Raw genomic sequence first — 25,808 nt, 5'->3', positions numbered from 1 at the left:
CTTGCGCCTCTGTCTTTTTTCCTGCCAACTACTAAGTCTCTTCGACTCGCCACAATTTAGCCCTGTCTTTATGGCTGCCCGCCAGCTCTGGCGAATGCTGGCAACTGACTCCCACGACTTGTGATCAATGTCACACGATTTCATGTCGCGTTTGCAGACGTCTTTATAACGGAGACATGGACGGCCGGTGGGTCTGATACCAGTGGCGAGCTCGCTGTACAATGTGTCTTTGGGGATCCTGCCATCTTCCATGCGGCTCACATGGCCAAGCCATCTCAAGCGCCGCTGACTCAGTAGTGTGTATAAGCTGGGGGTGTTGGCCGCTTCAAGGACTTCTGTGTTGGAGATATAGTCCTGCCACCTGATGCCAAGTATTCACAAAGTTGGATTCGTCCTATGCTTATGCACAGCTCAAATGTGGATCGAGAGAGTCAGCAATATCTTATGATAAACACACAAATGGGGTTATACTCCTACACGAAGCTGCCACATGGTGCGAAGTCTTCTCCAAAAATCTTCCAAGCTGCAAAGGATAAGATCTTGCAAGGACTGCTGCATTGCTTGTGTAATCAGGATGATGTGCTGATTGTGAATGCAACAGTGGAAGAGAATCTTCAAGTGTTTGATAAGGGTTAAAAAGGCTCAGCGATCACAATGCAAATTGAAAAAGAGCAAGTGTGCTTTCATGCGATCTGAGATAAAGCCTGGCTCGGGTATAAAATTAAAACTGGACCTGGGCCCGACCCGACAACAGCCAACCTGAACCCGACCTGAGCCCGAGTCCTCTAATTTTTTTAAATGCCCGGCCCAACCTGAACCTGACACATGTATTCGGGTTTGGTCGGGTAGCCAGGCTTTAGACCAGTGATCGAGTACAGGTGCCAGTTGTTGATGTACCCATGTTCAATTAACATCATAAAGTTTTAAAAAAACAACAAACACTGATTTCAAACAGGCGAAGGCGCCGCGACCCTGAGCACTCGTGGGGAAAAGAAGCATCCACTTCAGGAAATCAGGCAATGTAACAAACAAGCTTCTGAACTGTACCAATTTCCGCTGTCATTAACAAACTCAGAACTCAGGTTGGGAAGTTTAATCTCCCTATTTCCAGATAATTTTAAATCCTTGGGCCAAGTATAGATTAAAGCAAGAGCTCAGTTGATGTTTCTGTACTTACTGCAGTTACTGGTATCTTCTCCGGGCTTGTCAGTTTCTCCCGGACTTGATAGATTTCAGAGTGCAAGGGGTTGGGTTAATTTCACATGGGTACTTTATGTCGGAACTTGCAGCTGTTTCTTTCCCCTCCTTTTCCCCCCACTCTTCGCACCTCTGATTTCTGTCCATGTCCAGCCCAACCCAACCCAAGCCCGAATTTTGGACCTGGAAGAGAGACCCGGCCCGAACCCGACACATGTCGTCGGGTCCCGTCGGGTTCGGGTCGGGTAGCCATGCTCTAATCTGAGGTAGTGTACCTTGGCTTGAAAATCAATGAAAAAAGGACTACAGCCAGTGCAAGAAAAGATGGAGGCAATAGTCAATGTCCCAAAGCCAAAAGATGTGTCTGATCTTACATCTTTTCTAGGCATGGCTTAATACTACTTGTGATATCTGCCTGAGCTCGCAATGGTGTTAGCTCCACTACACGAGTTGAAGAAGAAAGATGTGAAATGGGAATGGCCTAAAGCACAAGATGCTTATGACGCAAGAGAAGTTCAACCAGTGATGCACGACTCGTTCATTTCGACAAATCACAATCTGAAATTTGTATGCAGCACTTCAAACGATGAAGTTGAAGCAGTGATCAGTCATGTCATGGATGATGGTCAAGAGAAGCCCATAGCATTCACGTTACGTAGACCCTGACCATGAGTGAACGCAACTACTGCAGACAGAAAAGGAAGTACTTGGAATCATCTTTGGAATTCAAAGGTTTCATTAGTTTTTGTTGGGTAAAGCTTTATGCTAGTAACATATTATAAATCCTTAATAGATATTGCAGGAACACAGTCTGCATTACCGACACTGGCAACATTAAGAATGCAGCAGTGGGTTGTACGTCTCTCACGGTATGGCTAGATCGAATCTCACAGTTCGAAGGAGAATGCTATCGCTGACACACTGTCACATTTGCCGCATGAAGATTGAGAAGTAGGCTGTGAAGGTGCAATCTTCATAATAAGTTTTGTAGATGATGACATTCCAATCACTGAAACTGAAATTACAGCTTAAACTCAAAGACTCAGTATTGAAAAGAGTCTCCGAACAGACCTTTAGTGGATGGACAGAATTTGACAAGTGTAGAAATTAGGAACTTAAACTGTTCCACAATCGTCCCAATGAGTTGTCATATGAACAGGGCTGCACTAAGTGGGGTCATAAGAGTGGTAGTACCTATTTATTTGAGAGATAGGATTATGACAGAACTCTGCATTGAACACACAGGAATAGTCAGTATGAAATCCATAGCTAGGAGTTTTGTTTATTGGCCTGGTCTACAGTGTGACCTACAATCATTGGTTAGTAAATGTACTGTCTGCCAAAACTGTTGAAATAAGCTACCTAAAAAACGCCTTTGCAATTGTGATCATGGTCAACCTAACCATATCAGAGTGTTCATACAGACTGTTGCGAGAAGGAAAATTATAATTTCTTAGTACTCCTTGACAGCCACTCATGAATCGAAGTAAAGCACAAGTTAAAACACCAATGCTGAACAGACAATAGATGAGTTAAGGTCTATTTTTGCTTGTCATGGACTATCAGAGAAGCTTGTCTCAGATAACAATCCTCAATTTCATTCTGCTCCATTCCAAAATTTCATGAAGCAAAATGGTACCAAACATAACCTCACTCTTCCTTGTCATCAGACATCAAATAGAGCAGCTGAAAAGATCAATGAGGATAGTTAAAGATGCACTCAAGAAAGAAGTGTTGCATGGGTGTTCAAATTTCAGCATGAAACAGCGGTTGGCTAATTTTCTGCTCTACTACAGGATATACATCCACTGAGCCTTTGATGAAGAGAAGGTTAAGGACACGTTTGAGTCTGGTTCTACTTAAATTGACTGCTAAAGTTGAATGCAAACTGTTCAGTCAGAACATTAATTTGACGTAAACAAAAGAGAACGCAGTTTCAAGCAGACTGAATTTGTTGGTTTTTTGAGGTTCCCCTCCCCACCCCCTTCAATTCATACAAGTGGGATATGGGAAATGTAGAAAAAGTGTGTGGAACTCAAAGATACTTGGTTGAGGTTGATCGTAAAGTGAGAAATGTCCATGTAGATCACGTGATCCTGGCAAGGGATGAACCAAAACATGAGCATGATCCGCTTGATCATGAACTTCTGTCAGAGTTTGAACCAGTTCAGACTTTAGTGTCCAAAGTACCAATTTTTGAGAAAGGAAAAAGATCTTCTCTAAGTTTTGAATCTAAACTAAGCAGTCCAAAAACTGACCCTACACCAAAACCTGTAAGGAAATCAGAAAGTCTTCAGAAACCTGTTATTAAACTTGATTTGTAAATATAGTTCTTTGTAGAGAAAAATACCTTTCTTTTGAAACAGGAAACAGTGTAGTGTACTCGTATATGCAAGTGATATGATGACGTCATGATATAAATAAACACTTCCTTGAACTGACCATGCTTGGTGCCCATCTTGTCTGTTAATGCCATCCAAATATTATACTGATGAGATCAAATATCCCATTGGTTATTTGTTAAGCAGTCAATAATCAGTTCGATTCACACCACAGGTAGAAAGACTTCCAATCAACACGAGAAGCAGCACAAAACACAGTTAATCAACATTTTTATAACCCTGCAATAATTACAATGAAATTAATAAATACTGCAGATCTATGCTTCTTCCACTGGAAAAGAAAACCAATTTGGCAATGTAAATACAGTGAACTGGTGTACAAATGGCAGTCAATATAGATGCAGTTTTAGTTCATCTCCTTGTATTTGCTTTTTTTAAAATAATAAGATACACTGGCCCTGAGGATCACAGTTATGATTGCAGTATACATATGCCACCCTACTGCTCATGTCTGAGCACTGCTGCAGACAAGTTGCACACAGGTTGGGCAAGATGATGTAATGGTTTTATCATTTAATTGACAGGCATCATTGGAATTAGTTACTGTTGTTCATGACGGTTTCACAGATATATAATGATGTGGGTGTTTTTTTGTATAACAAATGCAGCTCACAACTTTTACAAGACAGTTTATGCATTTGGCATCAGCTAAATAAGTGGCTGTCTTGTGACAAAGTCTCACACCCAGAATCTAGCCAGTCAAGAGCTCCACAGGTAGAAACCACCCGCGTATAATTATCTGAGCCCACAATCTAATGATGCAAAGAAGGTGAAAGGTATTCCATGCACGCAACCCCTGTATAAGCATGTTTATGGTTTGTAACAAACCAATTAGAGATTTCAGTTTTTGGTTCAACCCTCAATGAACATTTACAAAAGCAATCACTCTCCTCCACTCATTCAACCCAAACGTCTCATGCATCTCCAAACTGCAGTGTGAAATGTGTCAGTTAGTTAATGGAAGGGCATAATCTTGAGGTCCCCATCATCACGGATGCCAGTCTTCAACCAATTTGACTCACTCCACAAGACATCAAGAAATGGTTGCGTGCACTGGACACACCAAAGAATATGGGCACCAACAAGATTGATTGTAACGGAGCAGACCCATTCTCCAGAACTAGCCACATTGTTCCAGTATAGCCACAACACTGGCATTTACCAAACAATATGGAAAATTACCTTGGTATGGCTTGCCCACAAAAAGCAGGACTAATCTAACCAGGCCAATTACCACCAAATCAACCTACTATCAATTGTCAGCAAAGTGATGGAAGGCGTGGTTCACGGTGTTCTGTTGGGACTGTTTTCTTATTCTAATTTATTTTGTTACTTTAAACACCAGAGTACACAGGCATCAGTTGTAACAATACAGAACCAGGTCTTTAAGGAGACATCACACTACTTGATCCAGCATGTGCTGTCAGATACATTCTTTTTTCCTTCTTCTTCTTCTCTGGCCTCCTTGTCTCGAGAGACAATGGGTAAGCACCTAGAGGTGGTCAGTGGTTTGTGGAGCAGTGCCTGGAGTGGCTATAAAGGCCAATTCTAGAGTGACAGACTCTTCCACAGGCGCTGCAGATAAAATTGGTCGTCAGGGCTGTTACGCAGTTGGCTCTCTCTCCTTGCACTTCTGTCTTTTTTCCTGCCAACTGCTAAGTCTCTTCGACTCGCCACACTTTAGCCCCGCCTTTATGGCTGTCCGCCAGCTCTGGCGATCACTGGCAACTGACTTCCCACGACTTAGGGTCAATGTCACAGGACTTCATGTCGCGTTTGCAGACGTCTTTAAAGCGGAGACATGGACGGCCGGTGGGTCTAATACCAGTGACGAGCTCGCTGTATAATGTGTCCTTGGGGATCCTGTCATCTTCCATGCGGCTCACATGGCCAAGCCAGCTCAAGCACCGCTGGCTTTGTAGGGTGTATATGCTGGCCGCCTCGAAGACTTCTGTGTTGGAGATACGGTCCTGCCACCTGATGCCAAGGATTCTCCGGAGGCAGCGAAGATGGAATGAGTTGAGACGTTGCTCTTGGCTGACATACGTTGTCCAGGCCTCGCTGCCGTAGAGCAAGGTACTGAGGACACAGGCTTGATACACTCGGACTTTTGTGTTTTGAGTCAGTGTGCCATTTTCCCACACTCTCTTGGCCAGTCTGGACATAGCAGCAGACGCCTTTCCCATGCGCTTGTTGATTTCTGCATCGAGGGACAGGTTACTGGTGATAGTTGAGCCTAGGTAGGTGAACTCTTGAACCACTTCCAGAGCGTGGTCGCTGATATTGATGGATGGAGAATTTCTGAAGTCCTCTCCCATGAGCTTCGTGTTCTTGAGGCTGATGGTTAGGCCAAATTCGTTGCAGGCAGCCACAATCCTGTCGATGAGTCTCTGCAGACACTTCTGTGTGGGATGTTAATGCAGCATCATCAGCAAAGAAGAGTTCCCTGATGAGGACTTTCCGCACTTTGGTCTTTGCGCTAAGACAGGCAAGGTTGAACAACCTGCCATCTGATCGTGTGGAGGAAAATTCCTTCTTCTGAAGACTTGAACGCATGTGACAGCAGCAGTGAGAAGATCCCAAACAGCGTAGGTACGAGAACACAGCCCTGTTTCATGCCACTCAAGATATGAAAGGGGTCTGATGAGGCAACGCTATGCTGAATTGTGCCTTTCATATTGTTTAATAAGCTCAAGATTCAATATGAGTATTCAAATACATCACACTCCAGCATGAGTACAACATACGGTGGTTCACTCACAACTCATACTAATTCTACCTTTGATCTCTACATTCCATGCATGCTACCACTAAGCTGAAGTACAAAGATAGATAAAAGTGACATCAGAATAACAACATGGGGCCAACAAGATGTATTAAGGTCCTCGCAATCTCTTGCAATCATTCTGTTACCATGGTTATGTGGCCCACTTCATTTTATTACTATAAACACCAGTGACCAGCCCAACATCTCCCAGATCATTAAAGACAGAGATGAATGACTTTCACTCATTCCATCAGCTCCTAATTCTTGCTTTATGTCCACTTACAAAATGCACCCTACGTTCAGCAGAAAGCTGTTTTAATTAATTGTCTGCTGATCCTACTAACAGCCCAGGATATTGATGTATGCAAATAGTGTCATTCCCAACTGTCAAGCGGCACTTAACCCGCCAATAACCTATTCACTGATGCTCAGTTTTGGCTCTGCTAGGACCACTCGCCTCCAGACCTTATTGCACCCTTGGTTCAAATATGGACACAAGAACTGAATTCCAGGAGTGAGATTAGAGAGACTGCACTTGACATGAAGGCAGCATTTGACTGAGTGTGGCACCAAGGAGCCTTAGTAAAACTGAAGTCAATTGGGATCAGGATGAAAACCCTCCAGTGGCTGGAGTGTACTATCTACAGGATGTACTGGGCAAGTTGGCAAGGTTACTTCAGCAGTGTCTCTCAAATTCGCAACCTCCACTATTTAGAAGGACAAGGGCAGCAGATTCATGGGAACATTATCACCTCCATGCTCCTCTATAAATAACACACTATCGTTTGGACATATATTGCCTTACCTTCATCGTTGCTAGATAAAAATCCTGGAACTCCCAACCTAACAGTGTTGTAGGACTACCTTCACCACATGGACTGCAGCGGTTTAAGAAAGTCCACTACCACCCTCTCAAGGACAACTCGGGATGGGCAATTATTGCAGGCTTTGCTAGCAATGCCATATTCCTGTGAATGAATACAAAAAAAAAATCTGGTCCTCAAGGAGGAAGCTTTCCTAATTGAAAGTCCTTTTTTTATGCTGGAATCTGCATCCAGCTGAGGTGAGTCTTCCTGAGAGCTCCCCATTGTGGTATATTGGAAAGAAAGCCATTAGACCTGGTGAGATTCACAGCGAGGCAAGATCTGGCTCCAGTCTGAGAAAACTGTGGTGACAATAGGTTACATCTAATTCTCCAGTGGTCATTTCTAAAGGGTCCATGAATGGCAAGCTGCAACACAGCTGTGGAAATGTAAAAGGAGGACCAAGATTCCACCTTCAACGATGAGCAACGGATCAAGCAACAGTCACTTGGGTCTGAGCTGCTCAGTAAACATGTCTGAAATTTGGGAGACTGAGCCCTCCCCATTGCTTTGGTTGCTGGAGGCATTTGAGCCCTATTTGCAGCCTTTAACCTCCTGAGCAACTTGTAGATGCCATTTTCTCGATCAGAGGATAATTGGGCTAGCCATGAGAGGGAGCATCTGAAATAGGTAGAGGAGGTGGGGTATTTAGAATGTTCAGCTTTGTCTTCTCCCTACTCAAGAGTGATATGGGTAGGCTGTTCTATCGGTTTAGGTGCATTATATGCCAGTGAGAGAGATTTCCTTATGCGCAGAGTGGTAAGTTTCAGTCATATATATGTGCCACATTATTTGAAGCCAGGCCCTGACCATACAAAGGATAAGATTCCTGTATCTGTGAGCGAACATCTATAAGCAACATGCCCTTTGTTTTCATGCAGTTGAGTCTGTAACCAGAAGGTTGTCCAAATTCTTTGACGTCTTGAAAGATGCTCAGACAGTAATTCTTACAAAGAAAATATTTTTACTGTAATTACTGCTGTAACATTCATTTTGAGCTAACTCAGTTCTAGAAAATTTTAATTTGAATTGTTTGCTTTGAAGCACACATCTGAACCAACTCCAAAACCTTCATCACTACACTTGGAAGAGTCAACTGTAGTGTGGTTAATATGCAGGCCCACATGTCCTACGTCTGACATGCAAGATGTTTTACTTAAAGGAGGCAGCATGCTGCTGAGAAAATGCAAACAATGGACATGATGATATAAACCACGTTTAAATACACCATTTGAAAAGAACTTCAACCAAAAAATAAGTTAACAGAAAGTTGACCGCCAAAGTGCTTATTAACGAAATAAAATTCATATGCCAAAAATCACAAAATAGATTTTCAAGAAATTTTAATATTTTAACTTTTTTCTTGTTTTTATTTAGGGTTGGCAAAGCAAAGTTTGTGATAAAGTTTGTGAACAAAGAATTCAGGCGACAAAACTGATGCATAAAGATCAGTAATCTGTCCATTTTCACTGATGAATTCCCAGTTCTTTTCAGGTTGCTCAATGGATAAAAAAAAAAGCCATTTGTATTCTAATCCATGGTACTCAAAAGATCTTGAGATAATAAATAGTGGTGTGAACAACAACTTGTATTTATATAGTGCCTTTGCTCCCAAGGAGCTCAACAGGAGTTTAATCAGACAAAAATTTCAAAGGAAATATTAGGAAAGATGACCAAAAGCTTGGTCAAAGAAGTAGCTTTTAAGGAATGTCTTTAAAAGGAGAGGCAGAGCTTACGTGGTGAGATGGCTGAAGGCATGGCCATCAACGGTGGGGTGAAGGAAGCGGGGATGAGCGGTCCGCACAGGGTGGGCATAAACAGTGCATTGCAGAGTGTAAAAGTTGGGAATTTCGTGCAAGTGGGAAATAGATGCTGCTTTTGCCTCCAGTACATCTAGCAGTTCATATTACAGATAAGTATTTGATTTAATCTACCTACAACTTAAACTAGATCAAGTAATTAGTTAAAAGACTAAAACTATAAGCTAAATTGATCAAATAAACATACTACTTAAAAGACTTGCATTTATATAGAGCCTTTCATGACCATCAGATGTCCCAAAGTGCTTTACAGCCAATAAAGTACTTTTGAAGTGTAGTCACTGTTGTAACGTACAAAATGCGGCAGCCAATTCACACACAGCAAACTACCACAAACAGCAATGTGATAATGACCAGATGATCTGTTTTTTGTGATGTCGATTGAGGGATAAATATTGCCCAGGGCACCTGCTCTTCTTCGAAATATGCCATGGGATCTTTTATGTCCATTTGAGAGGGCAGGCAGAGCTTCAGTTTAACATCTCATCTGAAGGATGGCACCTCTGACAATGCAGCAGTCCCTCAGTAATGCTTTGGAATATTAAATAAATATAGAGATGGCAGTTCAGGTGGTGCGCTGCAACTGCAGCATGAGAGAGTTTGTGGAAAGCATCGTGTTATGACCAGGTGAGGAAAGGGTCTTAGGCTCCCCTCTTGGTCCTTTCCTGGTTTAGCCGTAACAGGGCTCATCTTTTAAAACAGTGTTTTTAGCTTAACAGCTCAGTGAGTCCTCACTCACTGCTCTATAATTGTAAATGAACCAACTAGACAGGTTTTCTCAGGTTTAAAGAAGAAAGATGTAAGTTTATTAACCTTATCACTCTAACTCGGTTAAAATTACTGAACTACGCGATGCAACCACGCCAGCATGCATACAAAATAAACACGCACAAATAGATACAGAGGGGGAGAAAGAATCGAAGGGGGACGTTTAAGTATGGTTGGCAATAAATAGAATTCGGTTACTATTTTTCAGTTTGGATGTAAAGTCCTTGATTGGAGTTGAGGTCTTGCAGTTCTCGCTGGGGCCCAGTGAACACTTTTAAACTTGCTCTTTGTCTTGAGGCTCAATCTGCTGCCGCGAGACCCTGGGACTTTGCTGGAGAGAAAGACAGGGAGAGACCTTCCTTTTCTTTTGTCTTCAAATTGCAGTCTGCCCCAAACCTTCTGTGAGGCACAATTCAAACAGTTTCCAGTCTGGCCAGCAGATAAGTCATGCAACTAGCTCTTTGTTTGAAACAGTGCCTTCTTGTTGATTTTGATTCTTTGATTTTCAAAGTACTCCAGTCACACTTGGTGAGGTTGGGAGCTCTGGCTCTTACATAGACAAAGAAGGTTGATTATTATGATTGCCCAGACCAGTCTCGTTAATTGAATCAGTGAGCACTCCCACTGTCTCTCTATACAACTGTCTCTCAATACAAATGTGCAACCATGTTTCAGCTGTCCAACTCTGATCTTTTTTTAAACAAGTTTTGTGCAATGTCCAGCAAAAGGGTTCAAGTAGTGTTCCATCTGATGAAATTAATATGTTTCCATTTGGCAGGTGTAGTTTCCGTCACAATCAGGATTCCGGACAACCACATCTGCAGTAAATGTCTGCACCTCGAAGAATCACAGAACGCTACAGCACAGAAGGAGGCCATTCAACCCATCATATCCATGCCGACTCTCTGCAAGAGCAAGTCACCTAGTCCCACTCCCCCACTTTTTCACTGTAGCCGTGCAAACGTTTTCGCTTCATATAATGATCTTTTGAAGGCGTCAACTGAATCTGCCTCCACCATTATCTCAGGCAATGCATTCCAGATACTAACCACTCATTGCATAAAAAAGTGGTTGCTATATTTTCCAATCATCTTAAATTGGTGTCCTCTGGTTCCGGATCCAATGGGAGCAGTTTCTCCCTATATGTACTCTGTCCAGACCAGTCACGATTTTTAAAAGATTCGTTCATGGGATTTGGATGTTGCTGGCTAGGACAGCACTTATTGCCCTTGAGAAGGTGGTGGTGAGCTGCCTTCTTGAACCGCTGCAGTCCATGTGGGATAGGTACACCCACAGTGCTGTTAGGAAGGGAGTTCCAGGATTTTGACCCAGCAACAATGAAGGAACGGCGATATAGTTCCAAGTCAAGATGGTGGGTGGCTTGGAGGGGAACTTGCAGGTGGTGGTGTTCCCATGCATCTGCTGCCCTTGTCCTTCTAGTTGGTAGAGATCATGGATTTGAAAGGTGCTGTCTAAGGAGCCTTGGTGAGTTGCTGCAATGCATCTCGCATATGGTACACACTGCTACCACTGTGCATCAGTGGTGGAGGGAGTGAGTGCTAAAGGTGGTGGATGGGGGTGCCAATCAAGCATGCTGCTTTGTCCTGGATGGTGTCGAGCTTGTGCATTGTTGGAGCTGCACCCATCCAGGCAAGTGGAGAGTATTCCATCACACTCCTGACTTGTACCTAACTGATTTGAACACCGCTATCAAATGTCCTCTTAATCTTCTCTTCTCTAAGGAGAACAGCCCAAGCTTCTTCAACCTGTCCAGGTAACTGAAGTTCTTCATTGCCGGAAACATTCCCATGAATCTTTTCTGCACCCTAATGCCTTCATATCCTTCCTAAAATGTGTGGTGCCCAGAACTGTATACAATACTCCAGCTGAAGCCAAATCAATGTTTTATACATGTACAGGAGGCCATTCAATTAGGGAGGGGGAAGCAGGGGTAGTGAAAAGGAAAGTGGTAGTGATAAAGGACTATTCCAGTCAGGGGAATAGATATCGTTCTCTGTAGCCATGACCGGGAGTTCTGAAGGTTGTGTTGCCTGCCCAGTGCCAGGCTTAAAGACATGTCCTCATGACTGGAGAAGAACTTGCAGTCAGAGGTGGAGGATTCAGTTGTGGTGGTCCACCTAGGAATCAACATAGGTAGAATGAGGAATGAGGGAGTTGATGAGCTTGGGTCGAAATTAAAACAAAGAATCTCAAATGTCTGAGTTACTATCTGAGCCATGAGCAAACTAGCATAGGGTCAAACAAATCAGAGTTGAATGTGCGCCTCAAAGTATGGTGCAGGAGACAAGAGCTTTCGATTCATTGGCACTGGCACCAGTACTGGGAAAAGAAGGTGTTGCTGAGTTGGAATGGGCTCCACTTAAAGTGGGCTGGGGCCAGTGTCCTGACGAATTGTATAACTAGGACTGTAGATAGGGCTTTAAAATAAATGGTGGTGGTGGGGGGTGGGGGGGGAAGAAAAATTGAGGGAGGTTTCAAGTGATGGGAAATTTGTAAATCTAAAGAAAAAATTCAAGGCCACAGAGCAGTGTAGTGATTAGGATACAGAGAAGCAGAGTGTGACAGGAAGGGACAAAAAAATTTAAAGTAATAGTAATCAATGAATAAGGTCCAATCAGGAGAAAACGTCATTGCCATGAACAGATGAGAACCAATTGTAAATTGTGTTTTTGTGCACTTGGGTGTTATTGTCAACTGACATGTTAAGTTTTTACTTCTGTGTTCCACATGTTAAAATGGAGGAGGAAGATCAGGTGGGACAGCTACTTGAAGGGGTCCAGTCATAGGACCCAGACGCCATTTGGCAGGTGTGGTTTCCGTCACAATCAGGATCCCGGACAACCACATCTGCAGTAAATGTCTGCACCTCGAAGAATCACAGAACGCTACAGCACAGAAGGAGGCCATTCAACCCATCATATCCATGCCAGCTCTCTGCAAGAGCAACTTACCTGGTCCCACTCCCCCACGTTTTCACTGTAGCCGTGCAAACTTTTTCGCTTCATATAATGATCTTTTGAAGGCATCAACTGAATCTGCCTCCACCATTATCTCAGGAAATGCATTCCAGATACTAATCACTCATTGCATAAAAATGCAGTAGCTTTATTTTCCAATCACCTTAAATCGGTGTCCTCTGATTCCGGATTTGAAACAGTAGCAGGTGAGGGGAATAGCTCAACACCACAGCTTCCTTCAAGCTGCATTGACTTCTCTCTGAGGCCTTCTTGCAAGAAGCAGAGGAAAAGAAGAGAGTCTGCAAACAGCAAGAAAATTAAAAAGACACAGTCTGCAAAACAGCAGGAATACCTGCTTTCTGCCAGTTTTCTCTCCGTCACAAAAAGATGACTTTAGCAATTAAGCTGCCTCCATTTACCTCCGAAAGTGTAAGAAGAAGAAAGTGTAGGTGGAGAGGTATTTCCAACAACTCCCAACCCCCACTCGGCTTTTCTAGTCGGTGATCCCCAGTTTTGGACTTTGTTAATTAAATGGACTTTAGTTTCAACTGAAACTCATGTTAGTTTATAGTTAAGCTAATTGTCTATTTAGTAAATGTTTTTGCATTTTTATGCCTTTAACCTTTCCTTGTATGATTGTGAGCATGTGTTGCGAAGTTTATCCCCTTTCTGCGTTTAAGAGTGTGTGTTAATAAACCCTACTTTATTTTAACTTTAACAACCGTATTGTTGTTGCGGTCCTTTATAAGTCAGGGTTTAAGGGAGAGAAAATTTCAATCATCATCTGTTTACGGACAGGTTGCGGGAAATAGAGAAATTTTTTTAAAAATAAACTACCCGTTCATAAAGTTAAAATTAAAGATGCTTCATCTGAATGCACAAAGCATTCGAAACAAGATAGACCAATTAATGGCACAAATAGCGATAAATGGTTTTGATCTAATAGCCTGGAGACTCTTGTTTGCATGGTGACCAAGATTAGGAACTAAATATTCCACAGTAATTGACATTTCAAAAAGGTGTGCAAAATGTAAAAGGAGGCACGTTAGCCTGGATAAAAAGGGCGACATAAGGATGTACTGAGGAAGGATCTGGGATCGGAAGAGCAGGAAGTAGAATCAGTGGAGAGAAGAAATAGCAGAGGTCAGAAGATGCAGGCCCCTCCAACAGTAGCTATACTGTTAACAGAGCATTATTTAAGATTTTTTTTTATTTGTATAAATAATAAAAAGTTTGCAACTAAAACAATGCAATAATCATGGTGATTTTAATTTTTACAGACTGGACAAAAGCAAATCAGCAAAATTAATTTGGAGAACGAGTTCATTGAATTTACGCGAGGCAGTTTCCTGCAATAAAACGTTGTGGAACCAACCAGGAAACAGGCTATTTCAGATTTAATTTTCTCTATTGAGACAGAGTTAATTAATAATTGCATAGCAAGAGATCATCTGGGAAAGAGTGAACATAATGTGATAGAATTTCACATTGAGTTTGAGAGTGATGTACATAAGTCTGAAACCAGAGAATTGAACCTATATAAAGCCAATTACATAGGTATGAGGGGCGAGTTGGCTAAGATAAGTTGGGAACTTAGATTCAAAGATATGAGAATGGATGAGCAGTGATGAACATTTAAATAAATGTTGTGTAATTCTTAACAAATATACATTCCATTCAGAAATAAAAGCTCCATAGGAAAAGAGATACATCTGTGGCTAACAAAAGAGGATAGTATTAGATTAAAGGAGGCTTATAATATTGGCAAGAGTAGTAGTAAGCCTGAGGATTCGGAGCGTTTTAGATACCAGCAAAGGATGCCCAAAAAAATTGAAAAGAGGAATGAAACAGAACATGAGCTGGATTTGCCAAAAATATAAAAACAGATTCAGGACCTTCTACAAGTATGTATAAAGGAAAAGAATAGCAAAAGTACACATGGGTCTCTTAGAGGCCGAGACAGGAGAAATTGTATTGAGGAATGAGGAAATAGCAAAGGCATTAAACAAATATTTTGTGTCTATCTTCACAGTAGAAGACACAAAAACATACCAGAAATAGTGAGGAGCTAAGGATCAACTAAGGGTGAGGAACTTAAAATAATTATTAGTAAAGAAAAAGTACTGAAGAAATTAACAGGACTAACTGCCAACAAATCCCCAGGACTTGACAACCTGCATCTTAGGGTTCTAAAAGAGGTGGCTTCAGTGATCGTGGATGGACTGGCTGTGATCTTCCAAAATTTCCCAGATTCTGGAACAGTCCCAGTGGATTAGAAGGTTGCAAATGTAACACGACTATTCAAGAAAGGAAGCAGAGAGAAAACAGGGAATTACAGGCCAGTTAGCCTAACATCAGTCATTGGAAAGTGCAGGAATCCATTATTAGGGAAGTGGTAACAGGGCACTTAGAAAATCATTATGATTAGGCAGATTCAGCATGGTTTTATAAATATATTCAAATTTGTTTGAGGATGTAGCTAGCATGGTAGATAAAGAGGCTTGGTCTGGCAACATCTGTGGAGAGAGAAGCAAAGTTAACACTTCAGGTCTGAGACCTTTCACCAGAACTGGCAAAGGTTAGAAAAGAATTAGGTTTTAAGCAAGTGAAGGGGAGGAAAGGGAAAGGTGTTTGATAGGGCAGGAGAGATTAAATAACAAAGCTGTCCTGGGACAAAGGCAAAGTGTGTGTTAATGCTTGTGGTGAAAGACAAAGCATTAGTCCAGAGAGAGTGTTAATTGCAGAATAATGAGCAACTCTATCTACATGAAAAGCAGGCACATGGTTTAAAAATAAAATATTCAAAATAGGCCAAGCGTGCTCTGAACTCAATGTTCAGTCAGCAAGGCTGTAGAGTGCCTAAACGAAAGATCAGGTGCTGCTCCTCGAGCTTGCATTGATGTTCACTGGAACACTGGAGCAGGCCAAAGACAGAAATGTTGGCATGAGAGCAGGGGGGAGTGTTGAAATAGCAAGCAACCGGAAGCTCGGGGTCATGCTTTCGGACAGAGCGATTTCCAGCATCTATAGTATCTTGCTTTTATATTAGATAAAGAGGATGTTTGTTTGAGGATGTATTATTTTGGGATTTCCAAAAAGGCATTTGATAAGATGCCACAGGAAAGGTTGTTGCACAGGATAAGGGCTAATGGTGTTGTGGGTAATATATTAGCATGGACAGAGGATTGGTTCAAGTACAGAAAACAGAGTAGGAAAACAAAATGGGTAATTTTCAGGCTGGCAGGCTGTTTGTTACTAGTGAGGTTCTGAAGGATCAGTGTTGCGGCCTCAGCTATTTACAATCCATATTAATTGCTTAGATGAAGGGACTGAGAATAATGTATCCAGGTTTGATGACGATGCAATGCTAGGTGGGAAATTAAGCTATGAGGAGGATACAAAGTGTGCAAAGGGATATAGATAGGTTAAGTGAGGACAAGACGGCAGCTGATGGACTATAATTTGGGGAAATGTGATGTTATTCACTTTGGTAGGAAGAATAGAATAACAATTATTTTTAAATGGTAAGCAACTATTAACTGCTGGTACTCAGAGGGATATGGATGTCCTTGTACAAAAAACAAAGTTAACATGGAGGTACAGCAAGCAATTAGGAAGGCAAATAGTTTGTTGGCCTTTATTGCAAGGGGTTGGAATACAAGACTAACACAGTCTTACTGCAATTGTACAGAGCTTTGGTGAGAGTACACCTGGAGTATGGTGTACAGTTCTGCTCTTTGTATATAAGGAAGAGGAGCAACAAAAGTTCACTAAATTGATTCCTGGGATGAGAAGGTTGTCCTATGAGGGGAGATTGAATCAAATGGGCCTATACTCGCTGGATTTTAGAAGACTGAGATGATCTCATTGAAACATATAAAATTCTGTGAGGCTGTTTCCACTGGCTAGGGAATCCACAACTGGGGGGCATAATTGCAAGATAAAGGCAAGGCCGTTTCAGACTGAGATGATGAGAATTCTCTACCCCAGACAGCTGTGGATGCTCAGTCATTGAGTATATTCAAGACTGAGATCGATAGACTTTAGAAAATTAAAGGATATGGGGATTGGGGAGACAGTGAAGTTGAGATCAAGGATCAGCCATGATCTTGCTGAAAGGCAGAACAGGCTTGCTGAGCCATACAGCCTACACCTGCTTCTATGCTAATGTTCTTATGTTGTTATTGGACAGAAGAGGATAGAATTGGAGAAATGCAGAGTTCTTGGAGGGTTGTAGGGGTGGAGGAGGTTAGAGATGGCCATCATATCTCTGTGTGGTGTATGTGTACGTTTGTCATCATACAACGTGTGTGACAGAATTACATAGAATGCTAAATCCAGGGAGAATTCAAAATTCTTGCCCTATTTGCTCTGTATTTTCAAACGTTGTACAACAATGTGTATTTTGTTTATTTTAGGAACAAATGACAAAAAATGATTTAATTTGACCATGTAAGATTTTTCTAATAACAAAATACGATCATGTTTCATGCAGAGAAACGTGCTGTTTCAAAAAAAATAAAACTTAATGCTGGTTGTGATTTTAAAAAATAAAACGTGTTGCCTGGATCGCTTATTTTTAAACAAAGTTTATATATACCAATCTAAAAAACCTTCTTCTTAGGCAGTCCCTCAACATCGAGGATGATTTGCTTCCACTCTGGTCCAGCTCATTTTAAAATGGCTAATGAATCCAATGCACGTACCGCAGATTCTACGACATGTGGGGCAGCTGACGTTTGAATAGTTGGATAGGCGAATTACTTCGGGGGGGGCTGTGTGCTCCTTCCACTGCTTGGACTTGGCTAACACATGCTTCCATGTCGAAATCTCACAAGGCGCTCAGTACCTTCCCAAATGCAGGGAAGAGGAAAAGGGACTAGCGTGAGTCAGTGGTGTCAAGAAAACCCCATATGTCAAATGAGAAATATTAATTTCATTGGTTGGAAACTTACATTAGACTTTTAATGGAAAAATTCCTACAGTTAACTTTTTAAAAAACTAGCAGCCAAGATGGCCACGCAATTTGCATCTGAAATAGCAGGAGATTGAACTGGAGACCAAAGTTTCACAAGTAGCCCAGCCAGAACAATGCTTTGGCTAACTGAGTAGATTATGCAGATCATCCTTGTTGGCAGGACAGTCAAAGATATCTTAAGGCATTCATAAGTGGAGGTGTCCCTCCAGGGATTAAACACTGACAACCCCAACTAAGAGAGGTTTTAGGTTTTAGACTTTGGACCTCCTTAAAAACAAAGGGGATTGAAAGAAGCATATGACCATCTGTCAATCTCTGAAAAAACTGGGAGTTTGGTTACACAGACAGAAGACAAGCAGTACCTGAAGGTGCAGCAGCAGAGAAGGCTGTGTGCTTCCCTTTTTCTCTCTCTCTCTCCAGAAAACACCAAGTTTAAAAACAATCTGCAAGTGTGGACCCTCTGCTACAGCCAGAGACCAGGGGAAGAGAGTTACCTACCAGTCTGCCTTCAAGAAAATGCTGAGCAAAGCAGGCCAACCATAAACTGCACTTTGACCAGCCGAGGACTACCAGATCATCCACTTCACAAACTATGTGTTTAAGTTCCATTTATTCTGGACACTAATCCAAATACCAGATCAATTTTTCCCTCTGTAATCTATGTGCGTGTGAGAGATTCTCGTGTGCATGATTGTTTAGTGTATTTTATTATTTTAAATCGGGGTTAGGTTGTTAAATATAATAAACTTACCTCTTTCTTGTTTAAACCCAAGAAAACCTGTCCGATTATTTCTTTCAAGATCACAGGAAAAAAAAAGGTAAAACACTGACTGAGGTGGTAAGCACAACCACTGTTTAGAAGGAATAAACCCTGCTGCGGTCAAATAAGAGGAAGGGCAAGAGGGGAGCCTGAGAGCCCTCTCCTCACCTGGCCATAACAGTGGTTATGTTGGATTTCTTCAGGGATACCTTGAGAACGTCCCTAAAGTATTTCCTGTGGGAGTCTTTCGCTGTGACGAAGCTCAGAGTAGAGCCATTGCTTGGGGTGCCTGGTGTCAGTCATGCCAGTGCTGTGGCCTTCCCAGCAAAGCCGGTTTTGGGTGATCAACACCTCGATGCTGGGAATGTTGGCTTGGGAGAAGATGCTGACATTAGACCACCTATCTTGCCAACGGATGTGAAGTATTTTGCAGAGATTGTGTTGGTGGTATTTCTCCAGTACCCCGAGGTGCCTGTTGATGATTGTCCCAGTCTCTGAAGCACATAGGAGCGCAGGGATCACTGCTGCCCTGGACACCATGACTTTATTCCCCAGTTTGAGGTCTGGTCCTCAAATACTCTCTTCCTCAGTTGGCCGAAGGCACAGTGAAGCCGGTGGTGGATTTTGTCATCTTAAATGTGGGCGGCACAGTGGCGCAGTGGTTAGCACCGCAGCCTCACAGCTCCAGCGACCCGGGTTCAATTCTGGGTACTGCCTGTGTGGAGTTTGCAAGTTCTCCCTGTGTCTGCGTGGGTTTCCTCCGGGTGCTCCGGTTTCCTCCTACAGCCAAAAGACTTGCAGGTTGATAGGTGAATTGGCCATTATATAAATTGTCCCTAGTATAGTAGGAGGTAGGGGAATATAGAGACAGGTGAGGATGTGGTAGGAATATGGGATTAGTGTAGGATTAGTATAAATGGGTGGTTAATGGTCGGCGCAGACTCGGTGGGCCGAAGGGCCTGTTTCAGTGCTGTATCTCTAAATCTAAAAAAATGGTAAGAGATTAGAAAGTGTAGATGTACAAAGGAACCTGGGTGTCCTTGTCAATAAGTCACTGAAAGCCAACATGCAGGTGCAGCAAGCAATTAAGAAGGCTAATGGTATGTTAGCCTTTATTGCAAGAGGATTTGAGTGCAGGAGTAGTGAAGTCTTACTTCAATTGTATAGAACCTTGGTTAGACCGCACCTGGAGTACTGTGTGCCGTTTTGGCCCCTTTACCTTAAGAAAGATATTATTGCTATAGAGGGAATTTTTTTTTTTATTCATTCATGGAATGTGGGCACTGCTGGCCAGGCCAACATTTATTGTCCATCCCTAATTGCCCTTGAGAAGGTGGTGGTGAGCTGCTTTCTTGAACCGCTGCCGTCCATGTGGGGTAGGTACACCCACAGTGCTGTTAGGAAGGGAGTTCCAGGATTTTGGCCTAGTGACAATGCAACGAAGATTCACCAGACTTGTTCCCAGGATGGCGAGACTGTCCTATAAAGAGAGATTGGGGAAACTAGGCCTGTATTCTCGAGAGTTTCAAAGAATGAGAGGTGATCTCATTGAAACCTACAAAATACTGAAAGGGATAGACAGGGTAGATGCAGTTAAGATGTTTCCTCTGGTTGGGGAGTCTAGAACCAGGGGACACAATTTCAAAATAAAGAGGAAGCCATTTAGAACAGTGATGAGGAGAAATTTCTTTACTCAGAAGATTGTGAATCTTTGGAATTCTCTACGCCAGAGGGCTGTGGAAGCTCAGTCATTGAGTATGTTTAAAGCAGAGATTGACAGATTTCTAAATACCAATGATGCAAGGGGATATGGGGATAGTGTGGGAAAAAGGCATAGAAGTGGATGATCAGTCATGATCGTATTGAATGGTGGAGCAGGCTCGATTGGCTGAATGGCCTACTCCTACTCCTATGTTCCTATCAATGTCAGCCTTCATTGAGAGGATACTCCCGAATTATGTAAAATCTAGAAAACAGACTAAAGATGACCAACGGCTACAAAAAAAAACACATGGACGCAAAAGACACCCCTAAATATAAACCTTACGATAATATTCCATTACGTTCATTACTTTTACTGCAGGCGAAAAATAATAGACATCAGAAAAGCCGGGAGTTGGAAAAGCAGAAAGCATGAGATTTGTGTCTAGTGGGAGCTGGGGCATCCCTAGAAAATTTTGATTTTGAAACACATTGAACCTCTTAAGCAAAAGAACATTTCTCCTGGAAGGGTTACAGATATTTTAATAAAACTTTACAAGATTCAGTAAATCTGACCCCGTGTTGATTTGTGAAATGAAATCTGCTAAACCCAAGCAGCAATACATTCCAAATGCACTAGATGTCACTTAAACCATATTCTGATGAAGTCACACCCAAGCATTAATCTGCTTTTACCTCACTTTAGACCTTGACCAGCCTGCTGTGCATTTCAAACATTTTCGAACACATGAAACTAGAAATTACTGTTGGTGATCAAAGCAGACTATATGTAACGTGCTCATCTGATTTTCCTCTGCTATTTTAAGAGGGATTAAACATGTTAAGCATTCATCCATTATCATCACCAAGAGTAATTTCTGGCCTATATTGCTCCTTTGACTCGGTCAAAAGATTTATTTTCTTGTACTGAAAAAAAGAGAAACCATTCTGCACAAAACACTAAAAGCACAAAGACATGACAAGAAACTCAACAGTTCCCAGCTCCCAGCTTGCAACTGTATCAATGACTCCCTCCCAGAAATACTTTAATGACTCACTGCAAGACTAGCCATTCACACTGTACCTGCAAGAGGAAAGAGTGACCATACAAAACCCAAAACCCATTATTGGGATGGATATACAATCATTTTTTTAATGCAATTTATGTTTAGCGAACCAGCAATGTTGTTACTTACTATTCCAGAGATTACCTCCTCCCACTCCCCTAATCATTCTTCTCGCCCTCTCAGAAATTCTACTTTGGTTTGGTTTTACTTTAAACATGCAGGCTCAGTCTGAGGTATCCACATCCCCTTGATTGGCATTTGAATATATAATCACTCTGCTTCCATCCCCTCCACTGAATAGAAGGATTCTTACACACAGTATACTGTTTTCATTTACAGAATATTTTCCAATATATTAAAACCTAGCATGACTGCAAATAAATCATGTGAATGACACAGACAGATGTACCATGACTACAGAGATCGATAGAGATGGAAATAAGGCAGACAACAACTGAGGCAGATAAAACAGAATAAAGCCCACCCTAAAGATAAGCTAGGGAAACCAAAAATTATGCTCTATAACTCTGCCAACCCCACCCTCAGATCATACTCACTTAGCTCTCATTGTGTTCTATATATCATTATGAGAACTGCAGAAGTAGTAAATATCAGTCGGAGAAAGTGCATCAGAAAGTAGGGGGAGAGGGAGATTACAACTGAGCCTTTGCAATGCATAATTTTAAAAAACTGAATCATGTGGCTTTCTACCAGTGTATATTCCACAAAGCTTGTTATGGAAGGATAATGCTGGAGTCTATATTTACTCAGTTTCACATATATTATACAGGGTAAAAGGATTACAAACATGGAGCTTCTCACTCAAACCCTCCACCAATCTCAGTGTCTCCTTCGAAGTGCTCAACTAAGATCTCAGTTAACACCCTCCACCTACATATAATTAAACAATTGATACAATTAACATTTACTACTTCATATGCAACAGGAATTACAGGGAGGAAGAAATCCTTATCTGCGATGGATGCACTGCACAGCCATATGTTCATAAAAGTGTTTAAACCAGTTGCAGTCAAAGACTTGCAGCAAGAGACACTTTCAGCAGTGCAGTTAAATATATTTTCTTTTAAATACTGTACAAAATTCTCAAATATGCATAATATTAATCTAAATTTGTTTTCTATACACATCAAGATAACTCTAATTTCCCAAAGGGATAAGTCAAATGATAATAATTTGCACCATTATTAAAAGTAGCAAAATTTAATGTGAAAACAGATGTGTGTGGTAATCTCATGGTGCAAATGACTAATTAGATGTGCCAGTGAACAGTCTGAGCATTTAGTTTATATTCTGCAGACATTTCACAATTACTGCGATTGAGTGCTTATATATCAAACACTAGAATTATGAGTTATTTAAAGTGTCAGGCAGCATTCTTCTGCAAGCCAAACATAAAAGGAATTTAACAGACTGGTGATAATATCTTAAAATATTTAGGTCTATATTACACAAGTTTAGTACTCAATCAAATTAGAAGTAACTCAGTCTACAATTTTATATTAATTCTGTAAACGATTTTCAGTCTATACTGTATCTTGCTTATTGAAAAAATGCTTTAAGCACTCAATGTCTGATCCATGCTGATTTAATCACCAAACTCAAATCTACCAACTATAAAAATATATAAAGCTCACCAGAATATACACTTTTTTTTAAATTCTAAATTTCAGCAGGTTGGAGTGGGGTGGAGAATGTTATTCACAATTCATTGACACCCCTCAAGAGTTTGCACAAAGCACCAGCAGTGAGCGCATTGTCACATTTACACAACTGGCTGGTTCAACGATTTCGTTGTTATCGTTTTGCATATTGACGTGGTTAACACATATCTAAGGCGCCAATATGAGAATGGCGACAGCCAACACTCTTCCTTAAATATCAAACTCTTGTGAGCGCTCTAACTTGAACCCAGCCTGATAAAAGGTTGCACTTGCGAACGCGCCAGAGATAGCTCCAGACCAAGCAGCTTTATAAATAGCCGAGTCAAGCTGCCACCCTATTCAGAAAATAAATACTATTTTGCCAGACTCTTTCTTAGACTGATAAACAGCAATTCTACATAAAGGTGGGAAATCCCAGTTGTACTCCACTTACACTGTGTCCTGAGGTCTGTCTCAGCCAGTATCCCATCCACAACGCAGTCACCTCACACCACGAAGAGTCACTTCAGCGCCGACTCGACAAATCTCCGCCCAAGAGAGCCGAGCAGAAAGGTATTCCAACCGGGGGGGAACAGCGAAAAAATATTCTGAAGAAATAGAAACAGTAAACTCCGATCTTGCGGCCGGTGTTTTGTTTTTGTTTCGAAACTTATTTGTAAAATTGCTAACTTTGAAAAACTCCGCCTCTTTACTGGATTAAGAAAGTTCAAAACGTGAAAACCCCGGAAATAATGTTGAAAGTTTTTTTTTAAAAACCTAAGTTCCTGTTGCCTGTATGTGGCCCAACACCTCACAAGTTGTTATTTCATCTCATTGGAGAGACGCCAAATTTTATTACTTCGTGTATGCAGCCTCATTAAGTTCCAGCCATTTTACAATATTGTGATCGTGAGCAGTTCGGACATCTATTGATGAAAGGTCACCGTCATGAAACGTTAACTCTGTTTTCCTCTCCATAGATGTTGCCGGACTTGCTGAGTATTTCTAGCATTTTTTGTTTGTAATTCACTAACGAGGGATATGATTTGCATTTGTCTGTAAGGATATTTGTCTTTTTCAAGAAGGCCCCATTGGTTTGGAGACTTGAGGCAAAATGTCCCTGTCCAGTTCAAAAGAGGCTGAGCCAGTTGACTGTCTGAAATGATAATAACTTGTAGGAGCATCTGCTGTCCATTCTTCATTCTAGCTAATTGGGAAGGAAAAGCAAAAGGAGTTAGAAAAGGTTGACCATGTTGGGTGTCTCAAAGAGTTGAATAGAACAAATCAGAGTGAATTTGCAAAATGAATTTGTCACTAAGTTAATACACCAATTTTGCTACTGCATCTGAATGATGGAAGATGGGGACAGCTATATTGCAAAGGACTGATTACTAAGAGGGGGAACTAAAGCATAACATGCCTGACAAAAGAGGCATAGTAGCTTGCAGTTGAATATCCATCGGCATAGTGCAGTGAGCAAGCCCAAATTGGAACACAATATTCTGCAACTAAATAGCAGAGTCTAAAAACAGAGCAACTTAAAAGGAAGGTGTTTGTTACCCAAGAACTTGTGGGTGCAAGTTTGGCTATTAGTTTTGACTTTCTGAATGGTTATCAGCAGATGATGTCTGTAGGTTAGTGATCAGTCAAGGGTGACACCCAATTAAACAGGGTGAGCATCATGTTTAGAAGTTAAACATTTAGGATAATGGTGAGTTCATGAAAGGCAGTGTGCAGGTGAAAAAATAGAGATGCAGTCTTCATAGTACTTGGTTGAAGACGGTTGTATTCTATCACAAGTTTTATATCAGTGTGTGTGGTTTCAAGGGTGGAATAGTAATTCACTTGAGTAGCAATAGCACTGTCAAACAGATTGCTTATGTACAGATTAAAAAGGAGTGATGCCTGAATGAAGCCATTGATTTAGTATCTCCACAAGCTGTTGGGCATGTGGTCAAGATGAAAACATGGCTTTAACTGAAGCACACGAACTGTACTTCTTTCTAAAAATCTGTGGGAGTGTAAGGTATGGTTAACGTTTCTGGTGTTAAGAACATTCATGTTGAAGGCTCAGAAGACCTGAAATGTTAACCCTACCTTTCTCCACAGATGTTACCTAAGTGCTTCCAGTATTTTCTGTATCTAATTCTAAAAATACAAAAACTTCCTTCAAACAGGCAGAGTGCTGGGATCAGCTCAGACCTGTCTGGATTTATGACTCACTCAAAACCTAAACCTGTTGAGTTGATTTTGATTTATAAAGGCACCTGTGCTGTAGAACTTGTTTGCATTCCTAAGGAATCCTGCAACTGGTCCTTGGGTCCTGCAGCCGACTAATTGTGTTATGAAACCCGTGTGTGATTCCCTCACTTCCAGCGGAACACACAGAAATAAAACTGAAAATATGCAGCAGGTCTGTCATTATTTGGAAGGTCTGCACCTTTGATGTTGATCTATTTTTCTCCTTTATATCCTGACTGATCTGTGTATGTATTCAGAATTTAATGGTTTTCAATTCAGATTTCCAGCATTGAGTTTTTATTTCACCTGTTCATCCTCCTTGAGAATGACATCGACATGCATTTACATAGTGCCTTTAACATAGTAAAATGTAGTGGTGAAGGGAGTGAATGTTGAAGGTGGTGGATGGGGTGCCAGTCAAGAGGGCTGCTTTGTCCTGGATGGTGTTGAGCTTCTTGAGTGTTGTTGGAGCCGCACCCATCCAGGCAGTGGAGAGCATTCCATCACAGTCCTGCTTGTGTCTTGCAGATGGTGGGACAGGCATTGGGGAGCCAGGAGGTGAGTTACTCGCCATAGAACTCCTACTCTCTGACTTGCTCTTGTAG

The 25,808-nt window shown here is 41.6% G+C and overlaps 1 protein-coding gene and 1 long non-coding RNA gene across 4 annotated transcripts in view; one reads left to right on the top strand and one right to left on the bottom strand.

Moving 5' to 3' along the window:
• Positions 1-23,806, bottom strand: part of xkrx (XK related X-linked) — a 57,847-nt gene extending 34,041 nt beyond the window's left edge. For 2 of the 3 annotated variants that reach the window (XM_068047501.1, XM_068047502.1), the window contains exon 1: positions 23,417-23,806. The gene's annotated coding sequence lies outside the window, so the exon portion shown is untranslated. Of the gene's footprint in view, positions 1-13,214; positions 13,257-23,416 lie in introns of those variants that run through there. The other variant, XM_068047503.1, reaches the window with a different exon arrangement.
• Positions 23,466-25,808, top strand: part of LOC137377641 (uncharacterized) — an 82,867-nt gene continuing 80,524 nt past the window's right edge. The window contains exon 1 of the long non-coding RNA XR_010976449.1: positions 23,466-23,535. This is a non-coding gene — a long non-coding RNA (uncharacterized lncRNA). The remainder of the gene's footprint in view (positions 23,536-25,808) is intronic.

The sequence above is a fragment of the Heterodontus francisci genome, chromosome 15 (assembly GCF_036365525.1).
Source record: "Heterodontus francisci isolate sHetFra1 chromosome 15, sHetFra1.hap1, whole genome shotgun sequence".
In the NCBI taxonomy this organism is placed as follows: Eukaryota; Metazoa; Chordata; class Chondrichthyes; order Heterodontiformes; family Heterodontidae; genus Heterodontus; species Heterodontus francisci.
This window is presented reverse-complemented; position numbering and strand designations above follow the sequence as displayed.